The sequence below is a fragment of the Thunnus albacares genome, chromosome 4 (assembly GCF_914725855.1).
Source record: "Thunnus albacares chromosome 4, fThuAlb1.1, whole genome shotgun sequence".
Lineage (NCBI taxonomy): Eukaryota > Metazoa > Chordata > Actinopteri > Scombriformes > Scombridae > Thunnus > Thunnus albacares.
In genome coordinates, this window is record NC_058109.1 from 30,910,699 (window position 1) to 30,930,519 (window position 19,821).

A 19,821-nucleotide genomic window follows, 5' to 3' on the forward strand; every position below is an offset into this window, starting at 1 on the left:
AAAATGTTTTTTTCTTATTTTTTAAAAGAAATACAAAATTCAGTTTTATACTGTTAATGATTAATGCTTTGGGGAATTGTACAAAATGAAAGGTTTATAAAACACTGTGAGGATTTATTCATGTGTGTAACTATTAAATATGATTAGAACTGTTATACATATTTCACTGACTGTTTATACACCAGGTCCCTCTAATGAATAATAGTAATAAGTTATTCTTGACAAACACATTAATAAGCATCTTAAACACTTTTATTTGCTTACAACTTATTATAATGTGTTATAAACCATTTATGACTGCCTGCCCTTTGTATCTCTCCCCACCTACGTTGTTAATAATTCATTGGAGTTACATGTTTAAGGCTGGTGGCAACCATGTGATCACTGCACAGATCAGGTACAGCCCTGGGCAAGTGAATCCTCTCCATTGCATCATGGGCTGCAGATGCAGAGTGATTCACATACAGTATACTGTACCACACCCCTTCTCCCGCACAAAAAAATCAACCTGAGATTCAGGAGCTCTCCCCTTGAATCCAATGACCCTCTTGTGGTGGCAGTAAATTTATGAGGTAGCAGACAGTTTGACAGCAATTGTATAATCCACAGAATTTATGAGTGCAGTGGAGGACCTCTAAAGTAGTGGCAGATAATGAAAGATGATGCTGATGTTGTGTGAAAACACTGAGTGGAAGAAATGTGACTGATATCAAAGTAATCTAATTTTGTGGAATCAAATGCATATAGTGCTGTATAAAAGGGAGGAGGTTTGGCTCAAACTAGTATGGAGCTGTCAATTCAATATTGGTGCAGAGTCTTATTCAATTTAGCAGAGGTTAAATCCCAATGATGTGACTTGACAATTCTCCCTCAGAAATCTAATTGTTCCTGACAGTCAGGAGAGACTGTCTGTAAATGACATATAACAAAACAATGAAAAGAATAAACGCCTGCTGCTTTTAGATATGCACATTCATAATGTGTGTTGAGCTAGTTTGAATTGGATGAAAAAAGAAGTATTAGCTTCTACTTCAGCTGTTACATACAATACTGTAAAAACTCATAGCTTATGCACCACAAATCATATTAATGGAATACATTCCATGATGTGATACACTTCATACAAATTCCAGTCAGGTAGGAATTGTTCACACAAATGCATTGATTAGTGCAACAATATACATTTTGATGCTGGAACATCACAGTCTGACATCTGGAAAACACAGAATGCATAGAATGTAAAATCAATTGCAACCTTCATTAGAGTGGAGCAAAGAGCTCTATCAACATGTACAAATGTACTGAAAGTGAAATGAATACATTCAATAACAACACATTCTGTGTGTGTGTGTGTGTGTGTGTGTTAACCTTAGACAACATGCCAACAGTGGAGACTGCTCTTTGTAACTAATGAGATTAGCTGACAGCATATGTGCAACAGGATAGTCTCTGTTGCAAAGCACTCTTTGCACACTCGGCATGCTGGTCAGATTTACTGTTGCACAATTCCAATAGCCTTCCAGTATTGTAATGTAGTATCCATTAGCTTTCATACTATCATTGAATTAACAGGTATTTAAATTGATTCAATGGATTAAGAGATAAGAGCAAACACATTCTCAGTGGATCTAAGAATTTATGACCACTTACTAGCTCAGTTTGTGCAGAAAGCTATCACTAAGTGTAAGATGCTTCATATAAGGTTTACTTATTTTCATATATTCTTAACATTACCTTCCGGCATATAAATCTGTCATATTATGGTGGTTTGCGGTGGCGGATGGGTTGTGAGGGCTGGGGGCGGGGGGGAGGGATGCAGTTGGCACCGGACTGTGTGTGTGTGGGCATGTGAACTTGGCAAAGACATGAGATGAGAAAATACACTCACCAATTCTATTGTCTCCTTGTACATCACGGTTCAGTCTGGGTGGTGTGTTTCTAAGCTCTGCGATGCATTTACCGTCCAAAGGGAGGATTAGTGAGGAACACGCAACAAGATTTGTCTTTTCTCTAGACTGGCTCAATTTTCATATCTCCTTCAACAGAGGCTCATGTTAGGGTTCAACAAATGGTCGGGATCGCAAGATTGTTATTTCAATGGATTCCTAAATAAATGGAAATGTATGACAAATATAATTTAAAACATGAGCTACAGTAGAGAGCACTAATTTATGATGTTAGCTGAAAAAACAGCCTCTCAGTCCTTGACTTTGTGAATTATGATTTTGTGAGCTTGGAATATAAGATTTGTAGGTGGACGAATTGTGCTTTCAATCTGATGAAGTGTATGGAATCCCAAAGTGTTCAATATTAAATGAGTAAATAAGTCATTATTAAACAAGTAATCACATGAATGAATGAATAAATGAATTCATTATTTTAAATTATAGATTTTATTTCAAAATGCCCTTTTCCAAAAGTCTGTTTTTATTCCATATTTTCCCCTTATGTGCCTTTTTATTTCATATATTTTATGATTTTATTTCACTTTCATGTCAGTGAAGTTGTCACAAGTCCTTGCCCCTCACTTTTTAGCCAATCACATAGCGGATAGAGAGGAAGCTCTCTAAAACAAGCAAGCTCAAAAACTGCTACCATATTTAACCAGTTAACTCCTGTTAGCTAAAAATACAACAATGCATGCTAATTGAGAAAAAAAAAAATAGAGGTTGCTGCTGTAAATAAACACAGTATACACACACAATCACTAACCTCTCTTTTTAGTTAGCTTAAGAATGTTGCACATGCTACCTAACTAGCCGGCAAACTATGGGTTTGGTTGTAAACCTGGATTATTACTCTTCATGAAACTAAGGAGAATGTTAACAGCATCAGCTCAAGCCAAGCTCATGCACAACCCAGCGTAGCTAGTTAGAAGGCTGAGTAGTGTGTGTTTTTGTTAAGATAATGTGTCTGTACTGTTATTTTAGTTGTTTGATTCAGGACTTAGACATGGTTGTTAACAGGAGCTAACTAAAGCTAAAATCTGTTTGCAGTTGTTGAGTTAACTTGCTTAAAAAAGGCAGGGGGGCATGTGATTGGCTGGAATTTTTAATTGAATTTTTAAATAACATTTTCTATAAAAAAAACCCCAAAATGAACTCAAGTAACATGAAAATAAGAACAATAAAATTACATTTAAAAAGTGTTGAGGTTGAGTTTTAATGAGTTCTAAAATTCTGTATTATGTATATTATAATTGGTTTATATACTTTTCACAATTTATGTATGTGATAATTTCTTTTATGTCTTTTTTATTTGATATTGAACACTTCGGGCCTGCATAATGCTGCAGATGTATAAAAAAACCACTGAAATTATTAATATGTGGATAAAAATAGATGGAATATTATATTTCTAAGCTTAACATTTATTATTTTAACAACTATTAACAGTAAGTATTTAAATCCCAGAGAAAACAGAATGTATTGAAGAATTATATATAGATACGAGAGAAATTTAAGTTGCTGGAACAGAACTCAATGGAGCACTTGGGTCCATTGCCTCCATCATGTTTCAGCCAGTGTTTGAAGTGCGTGCGAGCCGCAGCGAGGTACGTCTGGGGTCTCTGCGGTGGAACCTTTTGAGAGAGGGATTAATAGGAGTGGGGGGTCTGCTGATGCATGCTCTTGCTCCTTCGGGTCTCCATAATTCATATTGTCAGCTGAAGACTCTGTGCAGAGCGCCAACCCGGAGCTGTCTCTCATCATCACACACAGTCAAGAGCCTGTCAGAACAGATGAAGCCACCGGCTCAGCACTGTCGAGGAACATTGAGCTGTAATTCACATTCTCCTGCCCCGACAGGCCTCACTAAATCCAGGTCCCGCCATGAAACGCTGGCGTCTGATCAAGGAAGCCCTGTGTTGAAACCACAGGAGAGCCACTGTGCTATGAACTAGATTAGCAATGATCGACTCACCCTGCCTCCCCATCACATGATATTGGCACCAATAATTGGTATGTCGCCTTCCACAGCGCTCCAGTATGTGCCTGTGCATGAATTCTTACACTGTAAAAAAAAGAAAATTAAGACATATCTTCTCAGTTCATGGCTTATTCAGGATGCAGCAGATGTGTGTGACATATATAACAACCTCTTCTCTGCATTTTTCTTGTGCAAATTGTGTTGCAGTGATATCGAAATTAAACTCCGAGGGGTTGTTGGGGATTAAATTAGTGTAATGATACGCAACATCACACTGCAGTGTCCTTTTGCCACAGCCTGAAGAGGCATGCGAGTTTATCCGACCCAGTGTAGCTGGGTCTCACAACAATTACCAGCAGCAGCAGCAGCAGCAGCCGGATATTTGTGCTGATATAAACATCTTGGCAGATGCGTACAAAAGCTGCAAAGCCACCTTGTCCCTCTTACAGCGAAAAAGTTCCTTTGAGTATATTTAACTGAGAATTTCAACACCATCAGCATACAGAATCCACATCTGTGTCTGATTGGTTTAATTAAGGCATAATGAAGAAGCTGGGATGCTACATCCAGCTCAGGGATTTCTAATGCCCAGTGTCAGACCTCATTTATACCACTAGGCTCTATGATTGGCACCTCGGTCTTCAGGAAACCTCAGGTAGGCTAAACATGAACTACCAGGAACAGACTGAAGAAATTATGTTTGAGAGGACAACAAGCAACACTAAAATCCCCACATGTATAAACTGTGAGAAATTACATAATTTGATCCTGTTGCTAATACTTTGCTGAGACATGGAAATTTCCCTGGAAGATATTTATCATTGGACACATATTATCATTCAAGAATATATAAATGAAATTGCACATGTGTAGACACGAGTTGATTTAGCATAACAGCAGTTTAGGAATGTTAATCGCCACACCATCCATTGCTTCGGCGTGCCGCTAATACAAATGTATAATTCAAATAATTCAAATACATATTTAATTTGCTTGAGGCTTGTGTGCAAGAGAACAAATTACAGTGTAGAAAAAGAAGTGACATATTAACATATGTCATCTGCCAGGCTCTGGTTTTATGCTAGCTGCTCAGTGCCTGTTCAAGTTTTCCATTCACGTCTCTTAAAAACTGCCATTCTGACCATCTTGTGCAGTACCAGACTCTGTAAATGACTTCTTATGATGCATGCAACTCAAAGGGCTATACTGTATGTGCTGTATATAATCACAAGCATGTAATTTCAGCCCATTTACCAAGCTGTTTCAGAAGTGCAAAATGTAGGCAACATGTGTAGATAACTTGGTGGAAGTCATGATTTACACATGCCAGATAATAGGATGTGTCATTGAGGCAGGATGGATCTATACTTGTGCATTAAGGGCAAATGCTAGCCAGCAAAGGAATTTATAAGCATCTAGACTTTTCTCAAAAATGTAACAACGCCTGTGGGCCGCAGCAGCTGCAGAATACCATATGGAAGCCACAAGAACTTTGATAGGTCATCTTGGGATGTTTGTGTTTTCTCCTACAAGGTTCTGATGCTAGAGGAGATTGTTTATAAAGAAACTTGAGTAGAGAAACTGAAGGCACCCCGTGCACAGCAGTGCTTCTCTCCTGGGTGCCAGCCGGCTCACAGTAAACCACAGTAAACCAAAAAAAAAAAAATCAATATTCCAGTGCACACTAAGATACTAATATTGACACTTTTATTAACAGATTACATTAAAAATAAAAAGGGCCTTTTTTCTTTTGAATGTAATCTGTTAATAAAAGTGTCCAACCCAGCATCCTGGTGTGCACTTGAATATTGATTTTTTGGTAAACATGAGTAAAGTTTATGAAAGGCTCAGTATTATAGTCCTCTCCTTTTCTGTAAGCAAAGCCGAATGTGTAATACTTCTGCTCGCTTTGAAGGGTGCTCACTATCAAAGTGAATGAAAGAACATGAGTACTTCAGCTGTCAATGTGGCTTGGCAGTCTGCTTCTCTTTATCACAACATGAATGAAAGGATTTTAAGCTGCACAAATCAAAGTTTTATATAAACAATGGATCAAAAGATTAATGTGTAGTGTGAAAGGGGTTCATCATAATGACAGAAACACAGATCATGGTCACCCAACTCCACAGTTCTCCTCAGCGCTACAGTGTTTTAGCGTCTTTCAGCTTCTGTTTTGGGTCAGGCTCACTGGTCTCATCGGCTTTGTTCCCAGCAGCAGCAAGCAGGGGGTTTCAACAAAAAAGCTCTAATAAACCCACTGTGCACTATCTGCCCAGCACCTGCAGCAGACAGACAAAGGTAGCTGTTAGCTGATGAATATTACATTTGCAGCTAAATGAACTGATATTTGTATAAGGAGTAGTACCAAAACAGAGCTAAATGGAGGGTAAGTATTGGATTTGCATTAACCAGGTGGCCAGTAACACAAAGCCAAATGAATGTAAATATTTGGTCCGTGTCTGCTGGCTGTGTAAGTAGCCAACTGTTCGCCATTTTATCTTTATAAGGCCATCATCTAAATTTTGTGTTTACAGCTTGTGCAGCAGGTCCTGAAAAATCGACTACTACTACTTTGCCATAATTATTGTGGAGTATATGATACAGCCTGATAATATGCAACATCCCCTAGTGTAGCAGTGGTGCTATCAATAGGTGAAATCAAACCCTACGCTTAATGTATCCATGATGTGAAAATTATACATTTTGACACCGATGTATAATTTCACCCAAGTGTTGCTGTCATTATCACTTATTTGAAATAATCAGCTAAACTTGAGGGAGACAAATGATTTTCAATTGGAGCCCTTCTGGGAAAATCTGCAGAACATCACTGAATCCTATTAGAAAACCTATGAAGAAAGTGTGATGATGGTTGATGATAGTTATTACTATTGCATGTAGAACATATGCTCCAATTTGTACCAAACAACTTTAAACATTCATATTGTGACACAATCCAATAAAAGTGTTACATGGTTGGCAAATTCCTCCACTTGCCTGATTAGCACTTCTTGGCATTTGCTGTAGTAGATGTGATCAACATTTAATTACACTGATTAGCTTCCAAACAAAGAGAAGACAACTTATAATTGTACTTGTGGATACTAAGTTTCCTGAAAATATAAAATGTCGACCTCTCTAATGAACTTTTCTAAGATTTAACAAGCTGAGAGAGCAGGATAAACTACAGTAACGAGCCTTCTTGTTTTAAGGCTTTCAAGTTGAAAACAGTATATCAGTATATCAACTATGCTGTGTCTAGGGTGTACAAGTCTATCTATAATTTAGTTTCAGCAACATATTGCTTGGATCCAGGGAGAGATTTATCATTAAGGTTTATTATTTGAGCTTTGGCATAATCCTTTTAAGTTGTTTTAGCAGAGAATTCTTCATGCTATTGGACAAATTATAAAGCATGAAAAAGATCATCTATCACTGTCTTGATCACCAAGGTGCATGTGCTGGTATAATCTACAGCCATGTAATGCTCCGCAATAAAAATGACAATAAAAGAAAAAAAAATTAATGAAAAAATGTTCACCAAAATGCAATTGGACAAGTTCACAAAAAAGGGAGCACATAGGCTATATGTTATAAATATCAGCCGCTTCATTTCTACCGCTGCTCTTTCCAAAACGGCTCATCTAGAGTTACACTTTGACATTATGTTCAGATGGTTATGCAACTCTCAGTGACATTTATGGTATAATCTGGAAGAATGCTCATGTGCACCTGTTTGTTACATATTATATAACCAAGATGTTATTTGAACAGTTGTAAATGACAGCTGCTGCTGTTCATTCACTGTGGAGTGATAATGAATCCAGACCCAGAGGATTAACACTTACAGCAACAATGGCTGATGAAATTGATTTATTTAATTAATTCTTTTTCTCAGGTGGATCTTGATAAAAAAAAAAAAAAATTAAAAAAAACACTCACAGACTGATCAGACTCAATGATATTTGTTTTCCCAGGAAAAAGTGGAGCTGATAAATATTAATGAGTTTGACATAGAATACAGAGTTAAAGGATATCTTTGTTTGGGTGTATAAAGAAATTACAATATGAAGAAACAGCGTGACAATATCAAGAAACTTACAGGAAAATTGGCACCTGGACCACAAAAACCTCTCTGTATCAAGAAGACCTAAAAAGAGAACAGACTCTACAAACACTGCACAAGAGGCAAACCTCAAGGACACCATTCAAATAGAGAAGAGGGAGAAGAGACGAGAGATGCTGAGAGAGGGTGAAGCAGGTAATTTCAGATAACACATGATGTGAGAGCAGTTTTGAGCAAAGACAGAGCAACGAGCATTTACATTTTTCCTGACAAGGATCTCTTGTCGCTGTGCGAGTAGTGTGATGTTGTAGTGCTGCAAAAGAAGGTCAGGTGGATAGTTGGGGTCAACAAAGCGGGTGACCTTGATATTTAAGACCTCTGTTCATATCCAGTCTCCTACCGACAGTCAGTGATGGTTTCTTTTAACTCTAATGCCTGAACCTAACTGAGCTTTAACCATAGAGGTAGCAGAACAGGAAACACTAATATGAATCATTTTAGTAACAGTTATTTGTAACAGTTTTGCAAGGCATTGACAAATGAAGTAATCCTGCCAGTATGGATGTCAGATCAGAAATAGCTCACATGGCCATTTTGGCGATGACAAACATTTTTTTGTCGTTTAGGTTGGAGGACTTGTTGATAATGTTCTATTCACCGAGTTAAAGTGACTGTTTAGTTGTGGCAACATGGCTAAAAACAAGTGCGGGGGCGAAAGTAACACAAATAGTCAGATAATCATACAGGGAGAGGAAAAGCAAGATGAACTGTAAAAGTATTACCCTTTTAAACATCTGTCACAATTTACAGATGACATCCCACTATACTGACCCACTGTACTCATTGTAGTTGTGCACACACACACATACTTTCTATGCAATGAGGGATTACTACCAACATTTTGGGTGCACTTGCATTCGGTTTTACCCATTGATAGAGTACTCCACAGATTTAGCATTGCACTTCTAACATTGTCGCTCTCATGACAGACATTTAAAAAAGGATCAAAATCAATGCAGCAGCACCAGAGATATTGCCATCAGTTTAAATGGAGATCCATGTGTGTTATGCTAGTAGCGGCTAAAGTAGCTTCAAGCCACTAGCCTCAAGCAGAGATAAAAAGTGTACTACAGAGGCCTGTTAACCTCACTTCTTCCTAACTCCACTAACTTTTTCATTTCAAACTTTTAGTCTTCAGTCCCAACTGACATGTCACTTAAGTCAATTGATCAGATTTCACAGAGCTCCTTTATACAACTTTATTCACGTATGCAGTAGTACTTCCCAAGAGCTGGAAACTGACCTTGATGAGTAAAATTGGAGCAGTTCCCCTTTAATAAAGTGTTTTAGACAATCAGACTAAACAGTTGGATTTTTAAAATTTCTAACACAATCAAAAGCTTCAGAGCAGCTACTGAGTGAACTGGAGGTCCAGAATTAATTTTCAGCCCCAAGATCCAACTTTTAATAAAGTGGAATTATTCTCTAAAGTACAAGTTGAGTTCAAATGTTAGTTGCTGCCTGTGATTTTAAGTTTTCTTGAAATTTCTATCACATTAGAAATTCATAAAAGAAGGTTACAGAGGTGGTTTTTAATCCCTTTAACATTCAAGTCCTTGTTTGGTCACATTCTGAGCTTGAAAAACTCAATTTATCTGATCAAGGTCACCCTTTGAAAGTAAAACGCTGTTAGCATTCAGAAGCATAGAGTAACCTTGTTTTTCTAATTTGATATCCCTTATCTATGTAGATGGTAGATGCACTGCTTCCCACTCATTCACTTACATTCACAGCTGGGAGCTGCCCAGCAGAATCACAGTTCTCTGCTGTTGGCCACAGAGCAGCTCCACAAGGGCAAATGGCGGTTAAGTTCCTACATCAAGAGCAGTTATATGGTAGTGGTTGAGGGAAGAAAAAAACATTCCTCATTCACTTTCCGTATTTCTTGTTTTACTTCCTGTGACACCCACGTGTTCCCTCCGCCAAGGACAAGAGACAAGAGGAATCAAAACAAGAAGAAGACAGAACACAACACGGCAGAAACCTTGACAAAGCCACCTGAGCCCCCGCCTGAAGAGAGCTTCAAACATGAGAGTTATCAGAGCTGAGAAGAAGAGTCTCCACCCCCTCACCAACAACTACCTGTAAGGATTCATCTTCTTCAACCCCCCAAATCCCAACCAGGTCACCCTCCTCTCCAGTCACTCTGTCTCCCTCCTCCCCCCAAACTTACATCCCATCCCTTCCCCGCCCTACTCCCATTTTGTCTGCCCTAAACCCCCCCTCTGCATCCACCTCCATCATTGGCTTTAAGTCCTCAGCCAGTTTTGACACATTTGTCACAGTTACGCCCCCCCCCCCTCCATCCTCCCATCCCCCTGCCCTTCCCTCCCATCCACGGCATGCATCAGAATCATCCTCTGTCTCCCCAGCGTGATAAAAGCACAGCACTTCCAATTATTTGTTAAAATGAAATTTAAAATACAGCAAGATCTAACTGATATCTGCTGGGTCCAGACTACAAGGCTGATGGTCATGAATATTCCTTCCCAGGACAAGCCGGGGCCCAGTGTGTTGGTTGCTTCCTCAATTCCTGTCTTGATAGGTAATAGAAAAAGAATGGAAACTGCTAAGAAACAGGTAGCACTCAACCAATTCTGCAAATTTATCAAATTGAGCATCCATTCCTCATCAGCCACAGCCTGCCACAAAAAATTGGGCAGACAATGCTTTTAACACACTAACTTTAGCATTATTAAATGTCCGGTCTTTGGCAGGAAGAACATTTTTAATCAATGATTTTATCATCAAGCACACTTAATTTGACTTTTTTAACTGAAACAGTGCAGCTGTTCTTATTGAATCAACCCCTCCCCAGCTGGCAGGAAACGTTTCCACAACATTGGCTAACATTATCTACAAGTTCTAATAATGTTTTTAAGAATTTTAATCTAATGTTCAAAAGCATTTTAAGCATGTTTATCAATTCAAATAATGTTCTAATAAGGTTAAATGCTAAATCAGCAGGAAATTTTATTTTGGTTCTCAGAATGTTCTAGGTTAACGTTCTCTAAAAACATTCTAAAATGTTTGGTGATAACATTGTTAGAACATTATGCCCTAACATTCTCATTCACTCTCATCGACATTTTCCGAATGTTGCAGTGAGAATGTTCTTCCTTTGTTACCATGTAATATTGTGGGAATGTTTTATAAAAGACCATTCTATAATATGTTACCTCAACAACGTCCTCAAAACATCCTCAGAAGAGCAGTTAAAACATTATGTCTTAGATAACATTTAACCTTATAGGAACATTATTTGAAATGATAAACATCCTTAAAATGTTCTTTGAAACATTTTCTTTGAAAAATGATTAGAACTTGTAGGTAACATTAGCCAATGTTGTGGGAACGTTCCCCTCTAGCTGGGTTAGGTCTCCCATATTCCCTGTACTCACCTCTGTTTTTCCCTCCCTTGTGCGTGGGTTTGTCCCCAGTTTGTCTCTGTTTATGTGTCTATGCTGGGCGTGGCAACCTTGGCGTCCCAAGTCTCTGAGGAGCGAGGAAACATGAGAGAAGCCTTCACGGAAGTCTTTTACCAGCCGACACGCCCCCTTATTGGATATCAATTATTGATTGGACACTGCAGCTGATCAGACTGATCTGATACATCACTGCAGTTTCATACCGAAGTGGAGACAGATTACAGATCAAATTTAAGTGTATAACTCCCAAGTTTTATGCTTTACTTGTTTTCTGATTCATCATATATAATTGTCGGTCTGATCAACAAAAGAACCATAAACAACTTTCTTTATTTATTAGAAAGATTTTTCTTTTCATGATGTTTTTTCCTCCATTATACTGTTTCTTGCTGACAGACTCTTTCTGACTTTATTTTTATCCATAATAACAGTTAAACACATTTATATTTTACATGATTTATCGTCATTTCCATTCAGTCACATGTGAGGCTGAAAATTCCTGAGTGTCAGGTTTGATATGAGTTACATAATTTCCATTTTCCCTGAAACATTTAGCCAAATACATATTTTTCAGTGTTCAGAAGACACCCTGATCATATTCTGGGTTATTGAATAATGAATTCACTATCAGGATTATCAAAAAATACAGATGCAATTAATCAATAAATAGTATAAACGCATTCTGCGAGTAGAAACGGTTCTTGTGCGTCTGAGCAGGACACAGTATAAATGCAGAATGCAGGTTTTTATTTAGGTGTTTGTTTAACAGGTAACAGGCTGCAGAGAGAAAACAGCTGCTCTAGCCGTAATTACTGTGCACCTTTATTAGTGTCAGCACAGTGCACATGTGTAAAGACACAAACTCCATCAAAAGTTTCTACAGCTGTTAAAGCCGACTGACGTGATCAGCTGTCGCTGTCATCAGAAACGGACATCGCTTCACATGACGCTTCAGAGGAAAGCACGTCTCATGTCTCTTAAAACAAATTTCCTCGTTTCCTCTCCCCTCCTCCTTTCCTTGCGTCTCTCCATGCATCCACAGTGGGAGGGACTAAGACGCAAAGAAAAGACGCAAGTGAGGGAAACGTGGATGCAATTTAAGAGACTTGGGATACAGCCCTTGACTCCATCTCCCACTCTTCAACCAGTGCACCTGCAGCTGACCACCTAATCAACTCAACAAGCCACTGCAGCATAAAACCCCGACTCATCCATCAAGACCCTGCCAGATTGTTCAGTCTACCATGCAGTTTACACTCCAGTTTGCCTCAGTTTCCAGCCACGAACAGCGTCATGTTCATCACCTGTCTCTGGTTTGGACCCTCAACTCATTGCCTGCCCTGCTCTACTAAGAAACCCTCTTGTCTCCAACCTGCTTTTACAACACCGAACCCCTCACCTGCTCCACCCCAGCTGCCACTCTCTGCCCCACTCCGATATTGGACTCTGGTGATTTCAACCACACTGTCTGCAATAAACCCTTTTCTAAACTGCTTCTGTCTGAGTCTGTGTCCTGCATTTTGGGTCCTAAATTGAGTAATTATAACAGTTTAATGTAATGTTATGACAATATTATCACTAAACATGTTAAGAAGGTTGTCACCAAGCATTTTTAGGATGTTTTTAGAGAACGTCATCCTAGAACGTACCAGGAACCAAAAGAAAACTTCCTGCTGAAAATGTTTCACAAAGAGCGTTTGGGAATATTGTTTTAACAATGTTATCACTAAGCATTTTAGGATGTTTTTAGAGAACATTATCCTAGCGCATTCTACTCAGAACGTTTTTAGAACAAACAATTTCTAGCCGGGTACCAACTTCAGTTTTATGAGTGAAGCTAGAGTGCATAAGAAAAGGAGGTGGAGTTGCCATTTTGTTTAATGATTCTCTCCAATGCAAGAAGATATCTTTTTTGAAACTTTGCTTCTTTTGAATATGTGGCTCTTCAGTTAAATTTCTGTTCTCAAGCTGTATTTCTAAATATCTATAGGCCACCTACATACTGTGCAAACTTTTTTGATGACTTCACTCATATTTCTCCCATTTTAGCTTCTCTGCACTGGCTCCCTATAAAATCCAGAATAGAATTTAAAATCTTTCTCCTCACCTACAAATCCCTTAATGGTCAGGCACCATCATATCTTAAAGAGCTCATAGTACCCCTTTACCCCACTAGAACACTGTGTTCCCAGAGTGCAGGCTTACTTATGGTTCTTAGAGTCTCCAAAGTAGAATGGGGCCGGCCCAGGCTTGCCTTGGACCAGCCCCTAGTTATGCTGCTATAGGCCTAGACTGTAGGGTGACTTCCCATGATGCACTAAGCTCATCTCTCCTTCTCCCCCTCTCCATATGTACACATTCATGCCCTATTACAGCATGTTACTAACTTGGCATCTTTCCTGGAGTTTTGTGCTTTCTCGTCTTGCAGATGACCTTTGGCTGGGAACTGCCTGCTGTCCCCTTGGTCCAGCTTTATGCCCACTGCTACCATTATTATTATAAGTCATATTTCTATTATTATTATTGTTGTTGTTGTTGCTATGCTTCTCTGTTTCTCTCTCTCCCCCCTCCTTCTTCCTCTCTCAACCCAACCGGTCAAGGCGGATGGCTGCCCATCTAGAGCCTGGTTCTGCTTGAAGTTTCTTCCTGTTAAAGGTGAGTTTTCCTCGCCGCTGTCGCTAAGTGCTTGCTTATGGGGTAATGTTGGGTCTTTGTAAATTAAAGAGTACGGTCTAGACCTGTGTGAAAAGTGCCCTGAGATAACTTCTGTTGTGATTTGGCGCTGTATTAATAAAATTGACTTGACTTTGCTGGACTGATGTCTATAATCTGTATTGACTTTGACTGTATTGTTGGAAATTTTAACATCCATGTTGACAACCCCCAGGACAGAGGAACTAAAGAATTGTATTGTGTTCTTGATAACTATGGACTGACTCAGCGTGTGACAGAGCCCACACAAAACAAGGAGTACACTGTGGACTTAATCATCTCCAAAGTTCTGAACATTTCTAAGGCTGTGGTGACTGATGTTACTCTCTCTGATCATTCCTGTGTTTTCTTTGATTATGCTATCTCCATGCACACAAATGTTCAAACAGAGGTAATCACAAAACAGTTCACTGAAAACACCAGTGAAATATTTATTCAGGCTTTCTCTACCACACAACCCTCTCTTGGGTCTCAGTCAATGAGCTTGTAGATCATTTCTATTCTAAAATCACAAATGTTATTAATGTTATTAATGCCATTGCACCCAGTAAGGTGAAGATGGTCTCTGGTAAGAAAATGGTCTCCATGGAGAAATGCCACACTGGTCAGAATAGAAAAAAAAGAGTTGAAAAGCTGAACACAGGTGGGCGAAAAACAAATGCCCAGGTTCATTATGACATCTGTAAAGAGAGACTTTGCATTTACAATTTGGAACTGAGAAATGCAAAGCAGTCCTTCTTCTCTGACATCATCGCCAAAAACAATGATAATGCATGCGCCTTGTTTGCTGCTGTCGACAGACTAACAAACCCTCCTGTGTCAGTAGCCTCTGAACTTCTATCCACCAGGGCTTGCAATGAATTTGCCTCCTTCTTCATTGACAAAATTCAGGAAATCAGACAAGCAGTCAGTGCCTCCATATCAGGTACAGGATATATGTTGTCACTGTGTCCACTTAAAATCAATTGAAGTAGTGTGACACAATTTTATCCGATCAACCATAAAAACTTGGAGGACATTATACAACATCTGAAATCCTCCTCCTGCTGCCTTGATATTCTGCCAAGAGGCTTTTTCAAAAATGTTTCTAATTGCATGGCCTCAGATCTTCTACAAATTGTAAATATGTCTCTCAGGTTTCTTTCCACATGCCCTGGAAACTGCCGTGGTCAAGCTTAAAAAAGAACAATCTAGACAACTCACTAATGAACAATTATAGGCCCATATCACACCTTTTTTTCTGAGTAAAAAAGGTTAAAACCAAGTAAGTTTTGACCTGTTTTTAAGTAGAATCATTGAAAAAGCTGTTTTTCAACAGCTGAACAACTTCTTGGTGCTAAGCAACTATTTTGATGTCTTCCAGTCAAGATTTTGACCACAACACAGCACTGAGACTGCTCTTATTAAGGTCTTCAGTGACATCTACTTAAACATAGATAGCAGCAGAATTTCAGTCTGGAAAACTGGGTGGGACTTTCTGGCACTGTACTAAACTGGTCTGAATTCTACTTAAAGGACAGGGACTCCTTTGTGTTTATAGGTAATTACACGTCTGAGCGACAAAAATGACCTGTGGACTTCCCCAAGGCTCCATTCTGCAGCAACATCTACATGCTCCCACTAGCTCAGATTATGGAAAACAACAAAATATGTAACCATAATTATGCAGACAACACACAAATTTAAAGCAAAGCTAAAACTGAAGTAATTGTTTTTGGAGCCAAGTTAGAACAATTAAAAGTCAGCGATCAACTTCAGTCAGTAATGTTAAAAACCACAAACCAAGTCAGAAATCTTGGTGTAGTCATGGACTCAGACCTGAATTTCAACAGATAATTACAAAGTCAGCCAACTGTCACCTTAAGAATATATCAAGGATTAAAGGACTTATGTCTCAGCAGGATTTGGAAAAACTTGTCCAAGCATTTATCTTCAGTAGACTCAACTACTGTAATGTTGTCTTCACAGGTCTCCCTAAAAAAAAAAAATCGATCAGACAGCTGCAGCTGATTCAGAACACTGCTGCTCAAGTCCTTAGTAAGACCAAGAAAGTGGATCATATCACTCCAGTTCTCAGATCTTTACACTGGCTGCCTGTCTGTCAAAAAATTGATTTTAAAATACTGCTGTTAGTTTATAAAGCACTGAATGGTTTAGGCCCAAGATACATTTCTGATCTTCTGCTACGTTATGAACCATCCAGACCTCTCAGGTCGTCAGAGACAGGTCTGCTTTCTGTCTCCAGAGTCAAGACTACTAACTACTAAACATGGAGAGGCAGCTTTCAGTTTTTATGCGCCACATAAACTGGTCATCAGGTATGCTGCAATTCTCAGTTCTTTTAAATAAAGGCTGAAGACTTTTCTGTTTGCTGCTCCCTTTTATTAAATAAAATTTGAGGCTTTTGATTTGATTAATATCTTACACTGCACTGTAACTTTTAGGCCCTGTTTACACCTGGCATTAACATGTATCTTTGTACCAGCGGAGGACTTTCCTCTATCCACTGTAACACTTAAACCTATCTAGTCGCTTGTTTTGTGTATAGTCGGAGTATCGGTAAGCATGAACCACTGGAGTTAAACCACCCACTACAAAAAACTGCAGAAATAAGTATGCTAGTACAAAAGAGTGCAAAAATAACTATAGTGGCTCACCCCTATAACACACAGAGCCCACAAATTCACAATTAACAGTCATACATTCACAGTTCTTGAAATTTTACGGATGAATGTGTAAACTAAAATACATACTGACCTGTGCATCTGTCCAGGAGCATGATGCGTGATGCGTGATGGCGGGACACTAATTACATCGGGTTCCCCACACGACTATGCTCTATACGCTGTCTGCATGTCTGTAAACATCCAACAAATACAGAAACGTCAGCGTACAACATCTTACAATTTGTAGGTATCCATTACCCTTACATGTGTATCATTTGATATTTCGTATCAACAATCATATTTTACATGATATTTACCTTCAGAAACAGTCCATAATAACCGGAAAACATTGCACGCTTACATCGCGGTAAACAAGATGGCTTTCCTCTTCCGGTTCTCTCTCCAAACCGTTTCCCAACATCCTTTGCGCTCACAGGGGGTTTCCCAAATTTAGACAGTGCCATCTGGTGGTGTTAATAACTACAGTAACGTTTTCCCACCCGGCTACTTATAAATATATATATAACAGCGAGCAGCGAAGTAAAACTAAAAACTGTCGTTATCAACTTGACAGGACAGAAGAGACTATCCAGCAAAGTTTAGCCTCTTAATTTTTTTTTGGACAGACAAGCGAAAAACAAGTTCTTATTTGTTTTTGGTTTAATTTCTATTCCAATTGTCGATTTGATGAGGAAAACAGGTTAGCGGACTGGGGCGAACAGGAAAAGATGAGAGGTGGATTACGGTTTTTTTAATTCACATGAAAAACGGAAACCGAAATAATACATTTCTTTATCCTGTTATCAAAAAAGCTGAACACAGGAGGCAGCAATGCAATTCCCGGGCTTAGTCTGCCAGAAAATAGAGGATATCAGTTAAGTAGGCGGTCCTTCAATGTGGCCCTGGACGCATTGCATTTACACTGCTAGATGAATGTGGCCACATGTGGCTTAGACCACCTCCGAATGTGGTCTGAGTGATCGGATCTCAATGCGTCCTCAATGCGTCTTGGGTGCGTTCACACCTGTACTTAGAGTTGTCCACTTGTGATCGGATCACCTGAGACACATGTTAATGCCAGATGTAAACAGGGCCTTACTCTCCTGTTTTATCTGTCTTAACCTATTTTAGCTTATTTTTTTATTTTCTATTTAACTCTTTTTAATTGTATTTAAATGTCTTTTATATTGCTTTATGTTGATCTTACATTTTGTCTTGTTGCCCTTTATGTTTTATAGTATTTAAAGCACTTTGAATTGCTTTGTTGTTGAAATGTGCTGTACAAATAAGCTTGCCTTGCCTTGCCCAGATTCTCATTGCTGGTCTAGGATTTAAAGTGAAAACCTTTCAGTTAAAAACCTGCTTGTCTAACCTGTCCCTCATGCAAGAAAAAGCACTTGTGATTCTGGATTCCTGAAGTCTTTCTAAGGTACAAAGCTATTCCAGTCCACCACTTTGATCCAAACTGAATAGCTCAGTAACTATTGGAGGGGTTGGATGCAAGCACACTAAACAAAGTTGAACATAAACATCACCTGCTAAAGATCAGCATGTAAACATTGTCATTGTGAGCATTTTAATGAAAAAAAGGTCATGCCTGCACTGCCCTACACCAAGCCACAAAATTTAATCTGGACAACATTTCAATCCTACTTGGATCTTCGTCAGATCAGAATGTTTGTAAAAAGGATGTTTCCCTTTTTATTCCATTTTTCATGTGCACCAATAGGCTGACAAGCTCTATAATGACAGGTGTGAGTAATCACTCAACCCACACAGGGTGATAAACATCTCAAAGCAATTAATACTTCAATAAAGTACACTGAAAAGAGTGGGTATATAAAGGCCATACAGTAACTACTTTAAAAACAATTCATCAGAAATATCACAAATGTCAAAACATACATCTTAAATATAAACATTACATCAGATCAGAATCATATGTTCAAAAATATACCAACGTAAGATAGAAAAAAACAAATCTTATGTTCTCATCCAGAAAAGGCGTCTTAACACCCTTTTATAAAATATTAACTAGATGAAACAACATAAGTAAATTGACACACCTGTTAAATTGACAATTTTTTACATTTTCAAATGTGTGTGTCAGGATCTAGAAATGTAAAAATATAAATCCATCATGAAGCCACTGACAGTTTTTATACTTTAAAGAAAATATTTAATCTCATATTCTTGATTCAGACCTCTAGGTGTAAGAGTCTGAAGAGTGAAAATATAAAAACTCTCTCTTTGAAGAAGAAAGAGGCTATTCAAATCGCCTCCTCTTCTCCTCTTCTTTCCTCTCTTTTAACATGTTTAGTGCCAATGTATCTGAGAGAGGCTACTGGGTGAATTGCCTCTCTGAAATGCACTGCCACCGGTGGTCCTGGGTTCAAATGCAGCTGCTGTGTTCTGCTATCCTAGTTTTTGGAGCTAGTTGCACCAGTTAGACGTACACCCGGTCGTAAGACAAGGCTGGATGTAAAATGTGCCTTAAGCCCTACGTAGAATTAACACCTGTTGCACTGTCTAGGCTAAGTGCCACATCTGAGGCTAAATCTTACACCTAGTCAAAGGTAGGTGTAAATGAAGTCTCCAATGTTTCCAAGGTGACAATAAAAACGTTGATACAATGGCGCATCCAATATACAGGTTATATGATTAGCAGGCTTTCAGATGTGAAAGAGTAATGAGAGACAGTACCAATCCACTGGATATATACGGAGATAGAGAACTTATTGAGAAATTTTGTTTCAGCGGGATTGAATTATTTGAATTAATTGACAAGTTATCACCACAGTTGCAACATGTAACGGATAGGAACAGAGCACTGTTGCTAGCACTGTAGGTGCCAGGGATATGCAGAGGATGTTAGAGGTCCCTGCGAATAATTAAATAGATATATACCTGGAATTACTACTTCTGCAGCACTGTTAAAGGGATATTAAAATGTATGTATTTA

The 19,821-nt window shown here is 38.7% G+C and overlaps 1 long non-coding RNA gene across 4 annotated transcripts; it reads right to left on the reverse strand.

Moving 5' to 3' along the window:
• Positions 1–234: 234 nt before the first annotated feature.
• LOC122980957 lies at positions 235–17,864 on the reverse strand. 4 transcript variants are annotated; one of them, XR_006403126.1, is made up of 7 exons: positions 17,177–17,864; positions 16,951–17,050; positions 8,030–8,077; positions 6,050–6,206; positions 3,922–4,011; positions 1,889–3,727; positions 235–1,213 (listed from the first exon to the last, which is right to left on the reverse strand). It is a non-coding gene; the product is annotated as an uncharacterized LOC122980957 (long non-coding RNA). The 4 variants fall into 4 exon arrangements; XR_006403125.1 differs by having other exon boundaries at positions 235–3,759; positions 17,177–17,364; XR_006403124.1 differs by having other exon boundaries at positions 235–3,727; positions 17,177–17,362.
• Between the last annotated feature and the right edge of the window lie 1,957 nt (positions 17,865–19,821).